The sequence below is a fragment of the Tyto alba genome, unplaced genomic scaffold (assembly GCF_018691265.1).
Source record: "Tyto alba isolate M040663 unplaced genomic scaffold, T.alba_DEE_v4.0 Super-Scaffold_41, whole genome shotgun sequence".
In the NCBI taxonomy this organism is placed as follows: Eukaryota; Metazoa; Chordata; class Aves; order Strigiformes; family Tytonidae; genus Tyto; species Tyto alba.
The window spans coordinates 13,050,267-13,065,571 of record NW_024881317.1 but is presented as its reverse complement, the minus strand read 5'-3'; the positions used below and the strand labels follow the sequence as shown (position 1 = coordinate 13,065,571).

Genomic DNA, 15,305 nt, shown 5'->3' with positions numbered 1-15,305 from the left:
CTCTTTCTCTGAAAGTCCCTGTCCTTGTTCATTAGCTATACACATCAAGAGATGAAGCAAGCTGTATGAAAGATTGTAATTGGGTGTCTCCCACCAATGCCATGTTAATATGTCATTACACTAATATCTTTTACTGACACACAGATATGGTTTTCAGAACAGATCTGGAAAACTGACAAGCTGGATATTGTATTTTAAAGGACTAAAATGATTTATACGTTTCTTATTTTAAAATTTCTTAATCTGTAGGGTGTCTTAAAATCTGGCTGAGACCCTACCATGTTATCACATCACTATAGAGAGCGGGTTTCCAAAAATACATGTGGAGCAGTAGGGCACAATGGTGGTAGTGCTAATGAGAAATCCAAGCAAAAATAGTACAAAACCCTCATACTATAAGCCCTGAAGCAAGTACCCTATATTTCCTGTAAGTGGGTTGTCTACAACATAACTGCAGCATGTACTGTGTATGTATGGGCATTACTTTCTTTACATGAGGACTATCAGAAAAATTTAACTTTCTCTCTAAATGTAACAGGCAACATGCACTCCTATATGAAGACATAGCCCAAAATTCAAGCACCTTGTGTTAGTTCATTTGAAGCCTTTTTACCAGTCTGATGAAAATGTGGACCAGAGCTATAGTGTATGAACTGTGTCTATGTTAGACTTCTTTCTAGCATGGGAATACTTGCTTTAAATCTTATGGTGATCAGAAATGGTTTTGGAGCAGGCAGTTCGAGGTATATGCATGATGCTGCTTTCTCATGAACAAATCTCAATGGGAAAACTGTTCAAAGTAGATTTTTGTCTTATTATTATTATTATTTTAGATGAACGGGAGATGGAGAACCTCTTTTCAAGTAAACTTGGAGCATGGACACTGTCTTGGAGAGAAGAAAGAAAAGAGAACTGCAAAGAAAGTTTGAAGAGCCCTGTGCTCCTGAAGGGCTGCCTACCCTTCCTTTTTGCAGCATACAAGGTGAGTTCTGTTTGAATGATTTGGGCATATCTTTATGCTGAAGAGCTATGTGTCGCTAAGCAACATTTAGCAGTCTGTAAGCATATGGAAGTTGCCTTTGGTACTTTACATAGCCCTGTCTGCTCTCATCCCAGATTCTGTTAGTAAGATAAAAGGTCCTTTTATGAGTTGATACAGGATCAAGGTGTATACTGAGAATGTACAGAGATCAGAAGCTGAGCTCTTTCAAAGCTAAATGGGCCACAGCAAAGACTACAAGCTAAACAAAACATAGGATTGGATTGAAAAACCATGTAAGTGTTCTCCCTCCTTTAAACCATAAACAGTCTTCCCTGTTGCAACTGCAACACTGTTTAATTTAATTTCCAGTGACAGTAAGAATACAAATCTATTTAAAGCGTTTAAGGGAGTGAATTGCACATTTGAAAGAAATATTTTTTCGTGAAGATTAGCATAGACTTGTTATAAAAGTAAATTAGGTAAACACAAAACAGATTGAGAAAGCAAATACAAGCTATGCCACTCAAGAAATTTTATCCAGAGACCTGCAGCCTGAAAACATTCAAGTAACTTTACATTTCTCTTCCAGATCGTCATGAAGTATAAAGAGACTATTAAGAGAGGACTTGTTGTCTAATGTGGTTGATCTCTCTACATTTTATGCTTTGATGCAGTGCCTGTATGATCACATAGGATGACCTGAGGCTTGATATAGTAGCAGGTCTGATTCGACATTACAGGAATGTAAACCAGGAACAAGTCTATTCTAGACAGAGGTCTTAAAAAATCCAGACCATAGGGTACCAAGTTTACCTTCCCACTTCTGAGTGTTAGGAGATGCTCTGTGAAGTCAAGACCCCAGCACCATTTGAAAACAAGCACAGAATCTGCTTTCACTTCTCTTATGCTGTGGGATCCTTAAAGTTAAGGACCATTTCAGTTGTGACACCTTTGTATTTCCTTAAGCCTTTTCCTTTCTCTGGTGGCAGAAAGGTGAGAAGAGGCCCTGAGTGCTCTCAAACCAACTATGGAGTGATAATTTGGGGTTGTTTCCAAATCTAAGTCACTAAATCTAGCTTTAGGCTTGACAGCACAAGGAAGTTTCTGGGAAAAACTTTAGGCATCTGTAATTCAAAGAAACCCTAAAATACTCTGTATTGCGTATAGCGCTGTAATGGCCCTTTGCAGTCTTATGGAGCCACAGAGCATAAGGATTATAGAAAGGCTGTCTCCTAATTATGACACGGTGTAGCATAGTAATCACAGTTTACACGAACCTGAGGACTGATGCCATAGTATAATCTTTTATACATCTTTATTCATGTTATATAAATTTAAAAAATCAAGTGAACTTGTAATTCAAAGGATGAAGAGAACCAAAGAGATTATAACCAATGAGGCCAACTGCAACTAAAATTGCATCAGGTGTTCAACTGTTCAATATATGTGTAAATACACTGAAACCTTCCAAAAAAGGTTTAACAAGTCTAACTTCAGGTAACTATTAAAACTTTGTGAACTCAGCTTTTAAGCTTTTTAATCTTAGTACATAACTGTGCGTTTATTGTGAGGTCTGTGTGCTAGTTTATGACAGTCCTTAATATGAAAATCAAAGGCCTATGAAATGTAATGGAAAAAAATGGTGTCCAACGTAACTGAAATGTAGCTGCAGATACTGTAGTTTGTTTTGCTTAGATTATAAACTCTCTGGTGCGGAGAGCCACTGTTTATAAAACACCTTGCACATGTGTTATGTCCAGTTATGGTTCGTGTGCTCCATTGTCATTTAATAATGAAAAATCATCTAAATGTAGCTGTTTGGAATTTGTCACTAGAAAAAGCAGGGAGGTTTTCTGCTTTATATAATAATAATTATATTCCTGTTGTTATTTGGATATGGTAATATTATAGTGTGAATTATTACATTTTTAACTGTGTGGATTCACTTCTGAGGTCAAGCTGAAAAGCCAAAAAAAATTCTGGTTTTTCTTTAATTTCAAATTTTTACTTTGGCAGAAGATAACTATGTTCTTACAAAGTTAAAATGGGAAATATTTTTATGTAATATTATTCAAGTTGATTCCAAAAAGAAAATTTGCCATTCCAGAGATAAAAATTTACAGTATGTATCATCTTTCAGACAACTATCAAATATGTAAATTCCAGAGAGATGTTTAACCTGAACTTAGATCTGCTGCATGCGTCAAAATTCATTAATTATAAACTAATTGAGGAACAATTAATTGGCATTCAAGGCATTAATTTATTTTTGTTGTTTAAATTCTGCTATTTCTGTCTATAGCATAATACATAAGGGGCAATGATCATTGCTTTTAAACTTTTGTGCAAATAAATGACAAAATTAATTGCTAGTTGCACTGAAATTAAGTAGACGTCAGTGTTTCAATTAAAAACCTTTATTTTTGGAGGTTTATAAATCAGTTATAAAAGTTCTCTCCAAACACAACAAATAAATTAATTAGCAGACATTGTCTTAGCTGACAAGCATGTTTGTTTACATCTTTAATGATCTCAGGAGTCTTAATCATTTAATATTTTCTAAGTGCTTTGAGATCCTTGAAGGATGAACTCAATAAGTGCAACATATTATTAATATTCTCTTTAATTTGTAAATGTCAACAATATATATGCCATGAGGGCTACTCCAGCCAATTGTGTGTGCTAGATCCCACAGTGTATCTATTAGGAAATGTCTTATGGAAGTTACTAAAGCTTCAGTTGAGATCTTGTGCTCACTTTCTTTGACAAGCAGAAGAACTGGCAAGGTTTCTTTTAAGGAGAAAGATGAAGCTCTGCCTGCTTGGAGGACATAAGAATGGGAAGAAAGGATTTCTGTTATATGTACCATAAATTTGGAAAGCCTGGTTAGAAACATGTTCATATAAAGATATCTATCTATCTAGATAGATAGATAGATATCTTTATAGATACCTAGGAGATAAATATAAACATACATACAAAGATGGAGACAACACATACATATATCAATAGTGTCCACATTGTCTGAGCTGACTTGGATTCAAACCACTTAAGAAGGTGCCAGTTTCATATCATAATTAAGATGCTGAACAGGACTGTTTATTGCCTTGTTCCTCTCTTGTGCCTCCCACTGTGTTCCTAGGTATACTGTTAGACTTGGTCAGAGTTTGACATGGTTGTTCTTGCTGCGGTGAGAGCTGGTTCGTGGCACTAAAGATGACAGGAAGGAGTTAATTTTTTGGAGGGCAGGATTCATTTTCTACAGGTTTAGCGACCTGAACTAGCCCAGTGTGGGGCCAGACAAGTACTGGAGCATTCAGATGAACAGGAGAGATGTAAAAGTAGATTAGCTTAGTTCTAATGACAGATTTCACTGTGGGTTGGGAGTAGCCCTTCTGTATTTGGTGGTGGGAGCCACACCCTTCCAAAAAGTAGACAGGTCTCAGGCTGGTTGCAAGGCCTCTTCTTCATTGACTACAGAGGAAGAATAAGGTGCAAACAATTTTTTAGCATAGCCTTCTCCATTTAGTGTCTAAAGTTAGATAATTTTAATCTAGGATAAACCAAATCTTGCTTAAATGGTAAGTATGTATTTTCCTTCGTTTTTTAGGATTTAAGTTAAAGAGGAATATGGCCATTTCTCTTGGGCTTTAAACCCCAAAATAACATTTTAAATGTTCATCAAGTTTTCTTTGAAAGCTATTTAAACATCTGAATAAAAGGAAGAAGATGTATTGTTATTTAGGGCTCCTTGGAGAAACTCCAAGCTTTAATTGCACTTCACTTTCATTTCAGTAAGAATGAATCTGAATGAAAGTGTCTCTGTCCTGTGGTGCTCTTTCATTCCCCATTTTAGTTCCTGTGAAAACAGTGCACTAGTGCAGCCAAACTCAGCCAGGCACCATCCTGCTGTTGATTTAGACATCTCTTTTGTCTCCTAGCTGATTTTCTCTTGTTTTGAGAATAAATTAAAAGCATGTTTGAAAGTAGCAATGTCAATTTTCCTAATTGTCTGAGACATGGTGACTGTAAATACCACACTACCTATCAAACAAATATATTCAAGAAAGTTCAGTGGATGATATCCAGATAAATTGACTTTTTACAGGGAATCCAACGGTTCTGAGATTTTCAAGCCAAATAATGTGTGCACACTGCATGCAATATGATTCTTCTGGATATGTTGGATTTATGTTTGTGTACGTGCATGGAAAAATGACCTCATTTGCTGAGAAGTTGCTGAACATGTTCTCTGTAGTCTCTCTGTGCATCAGCTAGCTCTGATATCTCCAGATGACACAACAGCCAAAAAAATTTTTTTTTTCCTTTCAGAAATCATGAGTTGAAAGTTAAGACTGTTCTGGAGAAAACCAGGCCTGTTTATCTTTTATATGGCTAATGAGAGAACTCTTAGTCTATTTTACATCTAACCATACTTGCTGAGATCTATGGCAGTGCACTCAGAATAGTTTCCATGAGAAAGCTGATGGCTGAATTTATCTTAATTTATGCAACACTTGTTTGCTGAGCTCTACACGTGTTTTGGTGTAGTGTCAGGAGTTCTTTATCAGCTGAGTGAGGATTGCTTGATGTTCCATGATGTTGTTCTTTTATTCCCAGGCCTGTTGCTACCAGATTTCCTCTTCCCTCCTACAAAGTATAGCAGATTTTCTACTATTTTCAATGTCTTCTGATATATGAGGTTTCTTGAAATACAGCTGATATTTGAATGTGCAAATATTCTCCATAACATCTGCTATTTTTCTAGTTCTAAACTAAACACACATTAGAACTTCCTCTAGTGAGACAGTCATGTTTGGGGAATGTTCATGGGATGCTGCATATTTAAGAATTACTTTTACTTTATTTTTTTGTTTGTTTGTTTTGTTTTGTTTTTATTTTTGTTTACTGTTTAAGACATTTGGGGCCAGATTGTTCAACCATTATATAATCCTAACAAAGTTAACGTTCGTGAAATTAAGAATGGAAGGACTGGACTGTAAATTGCATTGCTGTAATGATGAGCCTGGTTGTTTAGTACATATAGGCCACTAAAACTTTGGCCTAAATTTAAACAGACATTAGGAACTGTGGGAGCAGACTCCGGAGTCAGTCTGTGTACTTTGTCACACTGGATCCTAAATGTATGTAAAAACTGCAAAGCAGGGGAAAATCAGACACATCTGTATCTCTCATTTTAACTTATATAAAGAAGAGAAAGAAGGGTTTATATCTTATAAAGAGTGAGGTTCTCTTTTCTGAAATTAGTTCATAGCCCCAATTATACTGCATTTGAACTTCACACACTTAAAACACTTTAAAAGTTTTAAAATCAAATAAAAAACCTGATGAAAAAATCCATACTGGAAACTTTTGGCTTTTTCAGAAGTATAATCTTTTCTGTATCACTGATAAAATCATACACAATATATTCTACTTGCCTAAATTTAAGAGAGAGTGGTATAAGTTATTGTTAAAGCTATAGGTAGTACACGCTTACTGACAGTGACTTTTACAGTCAACAAAACAGAAATGATTCAATTCTTGCATTTATTTTCCTATGTTCTGTAAAAATCCAGTGATCAGTCTTGCATCTTTCTGCCTGTTAGTATGAAGTTGTAGACCTACATGTTTCACATAAGTAGTAAAGGAATTCAGGGAATATTTCCCATTTCTTTTTAAGGCAGTGTAAATCTGCGTGGGGACTTACTAAGAAATGGGGGAGTTTCTTTGGAGGAAGTACTGATGTTATTGGACCTTAAATACTGTGGATACAGTCCTCTGCTAACCTTGCCCAGGAAAACAAAAACTTGAATAAAGAATGGCTACAGGATTTGGAAGCCTGCCTTATGAAAACAAGCTGAAAGCTTCTTTGGACTAGTAAAATAAAAGCTGAAAGGGCTTAGATTGCTCTCCCTGACAGTCATGAAGGTTGAACACGAAGCTTCTCATGAAATTCAATACACAGGTCTTTACATTGAGATGCTGTGAGCCTACAGACTAGCTTAGGTTTATACAACTCTTAATTTTGCAGTTTGCTCATTACAGACTGAAAAAAAGCCTTCTAAGATGCACCCACACTGTCAGATACTTTACAGAGATACTAGTGTGTTGTCAAATTAAGGAACATCTGTATGCCTCACAAAATTTGAACTCAAACATATAAAGTGTCAATGTATATAGATTAAACAGATGTATTTCATTTTCATTATGCAGGTTTTTTTCTATGATTTTTTTCTAGTTGTTCTATTTGCTTCAAAAACTGGTAATTCATTCTTGTTCTAGCCTTTCTAAAGTTTTCTCACTGTTAAAGCTTATTTCCAAATGAAATGGGTTTGCTTAAGTTTTATATAAAAAGTATTTTATTAACCCATGTAACATCTAATGTTTTCAGCACCTGTAAATTGAAGGAAATTTTTGGTTTTGGAAAATCTTAATGCAAGACTATAAAGTTGTAGATAACAGTTCTTTTGTAAACTATCAATGTATTGTTGAGTTCACCTACATACAGAGCTGGGGCAGTGGTATTCAAGAAGCATATGCATGAGCTAATTGGATTTTCCATTTTGAATTGCTTCATTGTTGAGTATGTGCAGTCTTAAAAGATTCAGGGTAATACAACTAGTATAATGCTACATGTATGCAATTACCTCTGTCTTGTTGATGAATTAATCCCAGAGTTAGTGTCATATATTTTTCAGATGTGAGAAATCTATCAAAACATTAAACTGACTCTCACCCTACAATATCAGTTGACAGAACTGGAAGTGTCCTTAAAGGGTTTTTTTCCCTGGTTTGAAAACTAATGCAACAAGATCTAGTTCATTCCAGGTAGTATATGGCTTTTCTCCTGTGACATGTTGTCAGAACAACAGGATGGGTGATGGTAGCTAGAGAATGTTTTAAAGTTCTCTTTTTTGTTAAACTCCTTAGTAGCTGAACGTTAACAGCAGTTATGACTTGGAATTCTGTTGTCAGAGCACTGATTTGCCTTATTTCTCTCTCTTAATGCCTACAAGTTGTTAAGATGCACAGCACATGCAGAAAAACACTAAACATAAAAAAGAAAAATATACTAGGAGAATTAAGGTAGGCTTAGAGATTCAGGCACTTATTTCCACTGAAATTCAGTATCTAAGTCTTGGACACCACGATTTGGTAGATACCTTTCAAACTGCTTTTCACCTCTTATGTACTCTCCATTTTGAAGGTAGTGGAAGGATTAGTACTGGATATCAGAATAACAAAGAATCTTATCCATCAGTGAAAAATGAATGGGAAAGTATGAATATGAGAATAGAGCCACTTGCTCTGGGTAGCAATTACAATAAGTCAAAGAAGTTGGTTTTCCCTCTAGCATTGTCTGACCTGGAGTCTAGAAAGACTTGCAGTATTTTCTGCATCTTTCTGTGTCTCATCTCCCTGTTTTCTTTTTCCTCTTTTAAGAGAAGTTGTTTATTAGTTGTATAATCATAGCTTTGTTTTACTGTGGTAAGGCTGTCAAGTAACACACCAGCAAGAATCCAGAAAAATCCCCAAAAGGCCATGCAGAGCATTCATGCAAGTAATCAACAGTGATAAATTTAGCATGAAACATTTGGCCATGTAAACTGCAGATTGAGAACAATGGATTTCTCCAGCTATGATAGTAAGGACTAGCTGCCCCCCTATCCACTAATTATCTGTGAGAATGAGGGTTGGGGGTTGCTAGCAGGATTAATTACTTTGCAACCGCTGAAAATTATGGTGATTTTGAGAAAGTAGCAGTCAAAGAAAATGTATCTACATGTTTGTTTGCCAAAAATAGCACAACTAATATTGGGCCATGCTTTAAAGTTTTGAGCAAAATGTATCCTACCGTTTCAGTATTGCCTGAATGCTGAACAAGCTGAACTAGCAATATGAACACTATGGCAGCCTGAGGTTGAAAAATCCCTCAGGAGACACTTGAGGATGTCAAAGTATCTATCATTTTCCCCACCTAATTTTGTGCACTTATGGTAGACAGAAGCCATGACATGGAGCTGATCTTCTGTCTATGGAGATGTGGTAGTCTTCCACCATTTCCTGGAGATGTGCTAATATGGGAAATAGAGCTGATGAGAGATGAGTAGTGAAAATATCGCAGAGATTTGCTTCCCAGGTCAGGTTTTCTATGAGAGATGATAATGTGGCCTCACATTCTGTTTGCGTAGGTGCTGGAAGTTTTTTGAGATCATGGAAAGAATAGAGATGGTTGATTAATTATAAATTTTTCTCTCTGTTTAAGCAAAAACACAGTCATCCCATCTACTGTTTAGAATATGCAGCTTCTCCAGAAAATATCTAGCTTTACTAATTCAGGAAAAGGGAAATATCAGAAAGAGACCAAGAATTGTTTAGATCGTTGTGGGCCTGTTCTTTTGTGGAGGCTGCTAGCCTATAGGACCCCCCTGTCAGTGGGCAATTTCCAGGTTTTTCTCCTAGATGTGGTATCATTGCACGATTATTCTAACTGCTTTTGGGAAAGATTTGTGCAAAGCATACTCAGTCCTATGTTTTACAGATAGTTATTGTTATAAAATGAACATATACTTAGTAAAAGTATATTTAAAAAAAAAAAAACAATGAAACTTGAAGAAGACAAGAACACTGCAAATATTCATAACTCCCTCAGCAATTGTCTTGAAAAAATTCAATAGTGTATCTTTATATTACACTGTACAACCTTTGAGGCAGACATCTCCATCACGTGCAGACCACAGTATATTAGACAGCACAATGAATTCTGCATTAATGACTTTAAAATAGTCCTCACAACTCATGATATTGCTTGAGCTGTGGGAACAGTTTTCTGTGAGGCTTACTGCCAAGTCTTTCACTTTTGTTATTCTCTTATGAAACTGTGGCAATTTAGCACAAGCCTGTACTGAAAGCTCACATTTTATATACTCAAGAAGTGCAAAAATCAATGCATGAGCAGGCAGAGAAATACTAAAATGCTTGTCATCAGAAAGGGGGCTACCTGCAAACCCATTTTATCAGTCTGGCTAAGTATCCCAAAGTCAGGAAGCTTATCTGATCCACCTAGACTTCCTGATGATAAAAATCTCACAAAAACAAAGGATTTCAGAGACTTCATGATTTCAGTCATTCAGAAAAGACTATGCGAAGCATTTATTCTTCTTTCATGTTGCATTTTTTGCTGTCTGCAGACAAATCAGAAAATGAGAACACTGAACTCCTCTCAAAAAAGTAAACTTTTTAAAAAATCCCTAACTCTTTTGGCTTGTGTCTAATAACAAAAAATGAAGTAATTCTGTTCCTGCTTTTGACACAGCTGACTAATCCCTGCTGAGAATGAGTGTTCACACTTGCTTGCTTCAAAAAGTAAGACATGAACAAGATGTCAGGGACGAAATTCCAGCCAGGTGTAAATAGGTATAATTCTACTGAGACTGAGGGAATTTTACTCCAGATATTTTTTTTAGAGCCTTTCACAGATGCAAATTAAATGACCTTTCTGGTTCTACTTTACAAATGTTTTGTAAAGAAAACACAATTGGTATGCAACTACATTATTATGGCGAAGTATTTCATACTGTGACAGTCCAGCTCCCTTCAGACACAATAAATGCAAGACATTGTCTGAATCAAATGGCAGAAATGCCTATTCCTAAGGGGGTTTCAACCCTGAGTTTCTTGACTGGGATGTTTCCTCATCTGCCTACTTCCCAATAGGTCCTTACCTTGTTACTACAAGCATTTTGGCATCCTGTCATTTTCCCAAAAGACATTTAGTCTTTTGCATTGCAACTTTCCATATACACTGTGATGTTTAAAGAAAGATTTTTCAAAAGACACGCTCCAGTGAATAAATAAATACAACAATGACCACACTCAAAGGGCACTCCAGTTCCAGAGGAATTACCAGTTCTGACTGCTGTCCACACAGTGTAGGGAAATCTTTGAAACCTCTGCCATCTCAGGAAACAGAATCAATTGATGAACTGTGCCCATGCTTCTAATTCAGATCCTGGATTGAAGCAGGATAGAGAACCGTAAGAAATGTATTCATTCACTTATGGTATGCTCTCTCCTCCATCACCCACCACAAGAGCAAACCCTGGTAGCTAGCTTCTTGTCCCTTTTCATAGACATGTCAGAATATGAAACATTCCTTAAAATGATCCACAGCTCAACAGGTTATTATCTAGAACAGTCTTCTCAAACTGAAACTAACCTTTAAACAGAAAATAGTTCCCATTGTGTTGCCATTTATGTACCTCCACATGCATTTAATGGTAATAACTTAAAAATATTGACAGATTAATGGTATTAAAATAGAAGAATAGCTTGGAGAACAATGCTAAAGCATCCAGAGTCGTTGTTACATTTTTACTTTTCAAAGGAAGGTTCAAGCCAGATCCCAAATATAAAGAACCAGAACCTTACGAAAAATTACTCATCACATTGTGTCCCAAAATAAAGCAGTATATAATTAATGCCTCCTGTTAGAAATGCGTCCTGTGAATTTTCCAGACTAGATTTTTACATGTACCTTTAAGTCAAAGAAGTACATAAGCTACTATTTGCTGATCAAAACCAGAGCAAATCTCTGTTTGCAGTTCAGCCACCTCTAATCAGTGGAAGTTTAAAGGGCTTTTGAAAGACTGAACAAAGTGCATGTGGCTAAAACGAAGCACTTGTCAACTCCGGGGAGTAATCCGACAGTTGCAAGCCAGAGCCAATCTGTTCCTTACATGACGGCACAGATACAGCCTCAGGCAAAGGCCATTCAGTTTACTGAGAAATGTGGATTTAGCTATGACCAGATTCAGGGAAGTGTGATCCTTTGTGTTTGAGGCACCTGAAAGAAAGAACTTGTTCCATGACCATATTTAATGCTCCAGATGGCATGGTTTCTCATGAAATGGTGGTGTTGCAAGGCCTTCATGTTCATCTTGTGACACATTGCTGGGTTATACATCTCCTGCAGTAGCATTTTCTTCAGCCAGAAAAGTAGAATTTTTTAAATTACGCTAAAACTATTAACAAAGAAAGCATAGATGACTATTTCCTATGGTTAATTACATATAAAAATAAAATTGCTAAGAACAGATTGCAGAGACAGCAACTCCTGTGTTCAGGCTTTCCAGAGCCTGTTTTGCTGTCCAGCTTTAATTCTGTATATTTACTCCTCAGGCATATGCATTTTGATTTACTGTAATATTTTTACCACTGGACTCCAGCCACTCTTAGTGCAGTTCAGTGCTTTGTTCTGTCCTCATGGCTGACAATGTGTCCAGACCCCGCTCTGGAGATAAAATTAATAATTCTCCTACGGGCTTTTCTATGATGCAGATCACCTGGCAAGTAGAATTTCAGACCAAATAATTAAAGTTTGGCAGAGTTAAATGGTATTTGAAAATGGGGTGTTAAAATGGGAAACATCAGTACATTTAATAATAGGAGACACTACCATTCCCACCTGTGTTAAAATTCTGCTTTGAAATGTATTTAAAGTGACTTCAACTATAGCTGGCTGTTTTGCCTATTCCAGGGTAGGTCAGCAGGGGTGACTGAACTGCAGCAGTGTTTAAGGATTGCAAAGAACTTATGTCTAGGGATTGCTCTGACTCAAACTTAAAACTCACTCACAAAAAAACAAACAAAAAACAAAAAACAAAAAAACAACCAACCAAACATCACCCAGCTAATTCCTAGAGTACTTGATGAGATAAAAATGCATGTTTTCAAGTGAGTTATGGCTGAGAAAGTGGCTGTTGAACAGAAGCAGGTGTCACACCTCTAAGAAGATATAGTCAGACAAATCCTTTGCTCATTCAGTGCTATCAAAATGCAAAGATATCTACTATAACTGTGGCATAATAAAGATGGACTAAACATTATCAGTAGTATGTACAGATGTGTAAAGTGCCAACTATGAAGAGAAAATGCATGTTTCATAGAAAGTTATATAAATAAATGGGAAACTTTAATGCTATGAAGTGAGCCTGTCTGCCTAGTTGGAGGAGGAAGTTAATCCCCCCAAATCCAGGGAGACTGTAGTTTAAAAATCAGCCTTCCAAAATCTTGCTGTTAATGGTGCAGCCTGGACAGAGCACGTAGCTCTCCTGGCTCTTTGTGATAATTCACCTCCGGAGCAATATTATAGATCAGTCACTCTGAATCAATAATATTTGCATGCACTTATGTGTAGTTCATGCTAAGGAGGGTAAGCCAGAGCTAATCAAGCTAAAATATCATTTGTACACTTGGCAGCTCCCTGCTAACTTTGAACAGTCCAGTACATAAAAGCATAAAGATCAAAAGATCTAGAACTGAAATAGTGACGACAGCTGATTTTTAAATGGAATGACTATAAAATTCAAGTGCCCCATGAAAGCATATGGGTTTCTACAAAGCTAAATGACAGATCTTGCTAATATACAAATGCAGGCAATAAATTACCCACAAACCAGCCGATAGTTCTCAGATCTCTTTGACTAAGAGCATCTGAACACATACTGTGTATTTAAAAATGAAAATGATTCTTTTTCAGAACCTATAGGAAGAACAGTTTGATGGATATTGATTATTTGTTTGATCACAAGTGAGAACAAAGATCAGCCTCTATGGTAATCAGGATTTCCTGGTCCATGAGGAGATTATTTTTCAGATCAGCTTGATTTATTTTATTTAAGATCCTCACATCCAGATACCAGATACCTACACCAAGCTGCAGCTATATTTTGTTCCTCTTCAAAAAAAGTGGCAGCAGCATCAGTGCTTTGAATAAGGGCATCTCATTAATGAAGTAAAATGCATGTGCAATTATATAGGTCCTGGATTTGAGGGGAGGGGAAGTACATTCATTGCATCTACATTTATACATGGTACACTTACATGTAAAGGGCCTCTCTGTCTTATCACTTGCAGATATTTAGAACCTATTTGTGCATAAACTATTTAACCCTTCTTAATCTAATCTAAATTTGCTACCTCTCTGTAGAAAACTCTCAACTTTATCTCTGTATTCCAGACCTGTCTCATTCTGCTTAAAATAAAATTGGTCTGTCTTCCTAGCATTGCCTTGTGGTTGTCTGGTCATCAGCCTGAACTGAACTAAAACAGAGCTTTTAATCTTTCTCTTCAAGCTACCTCCCTGTCATATCCTTTTTCAATCACTATGGACAACACTGAAATCCTGCTTGTTACTTAGGCCAGTAACTGGAGTATCATACTTGTCTTGTAATGCTTTGTGGGTCCTCACAGCCACATAAATCCTGCAATATTGGGGTTTTATTTTTATTTTTTTTTTTATCTTAGATATAGCCTCTCCAGTCCTGCCCACACAACTAAAATACTTATCCAGAGACTGTTCATTTCACATCTTGACTACTGCAACATCCTTTTTACTGGCATTGTGAATGCATTTTGCACTTTCCATATCCATCTGGAACATTTCTGCCAAGATTATTTTCCTAGCTTGTTGCTTTAACCGTATCCTTACAGGACAAATTCAGGCAATGGAGTTTAATTTGGGCGGCACAGGGTTCCCTTATATTTCATTCACACCAATTAAATTAAGGTATTCTATTTTATTTAGCACTACTTGACTGGTTTCCTTCTCCCAACATACCTAACACACAGTTTGCATTCACTTTCTGCATCTCTTTCTTCCTTCTAAAGGCTGGCTTGTGGTGGTTCACTCCTTGGGCTTTTCAAATGAGCATCCAATGTGTTTTTCTCATTTCTTTTTATACATGGGCAACATGGTCAAAGGGATTGCACAGAGCTGCTTCATTGTTCTGCTCAAATACCTAAATTGCCACAATCTGTAGAAAAATAAATCATGTTGTTAGTGTATGATGCTGCCACTGATCATACTGACAAATATTTCTTCCTGAGCATCTCCCTTCACTTTGCTTGAGAGCACCTCAGCTCTTTCCCTAAACACAGATTGTGTGCTCCTTGGGATAAGGACTATGTTTAAGACATGGTAAATGGAATAGAGCACCCACTTGTGACTACTAACTATAACAAAAAAATACAATGCACTGGTGTATATGTTCGTATTTTGGTGTTCTCTGACTCTGTATATGCAAAATATGCAATCTGCCATCACATGTATGCCAAGTGTTAGGTTTATGCCCCACCCAAACCCACCTGCTTCAGTTGTGTTTATAGAATAATGCTTCAGCACTTACACACATGAAAAAATGAACATTTTCAACATGAACACTTAGAGAATTGTGCTTACAACTCATGGATACAGTAGCCATGAATAATAAAGTGTGTATATGGACAGGTGGAGAAAAATTTGGAGGGAGAAGAAAAC

The 15,305-nt window shown here is 36.5% G+C and overlaps 1 protein-coding gene across 1 annotated transcript in view; it reads left to right on the top strand.

Annotated features, from left to right (window-relative positions):
* Window positions 1–833: 833 nt before the first annotated feature.
* SEMA6D (semaphorin 6D) overlaps window positions 834–15,305 on the top strand; it is a 406,629-nt gene continuing 392,157 nt past the window's right edge. Inside the window, exon 1 of the mRNA XM_032983028.2 lies at window positions 834–982. The gene's annotated coding sequence lies outside the window, so the exon portion shown is untranslated. The remainder of the gene's footprint in view (window positions 983–15,305) is intronic.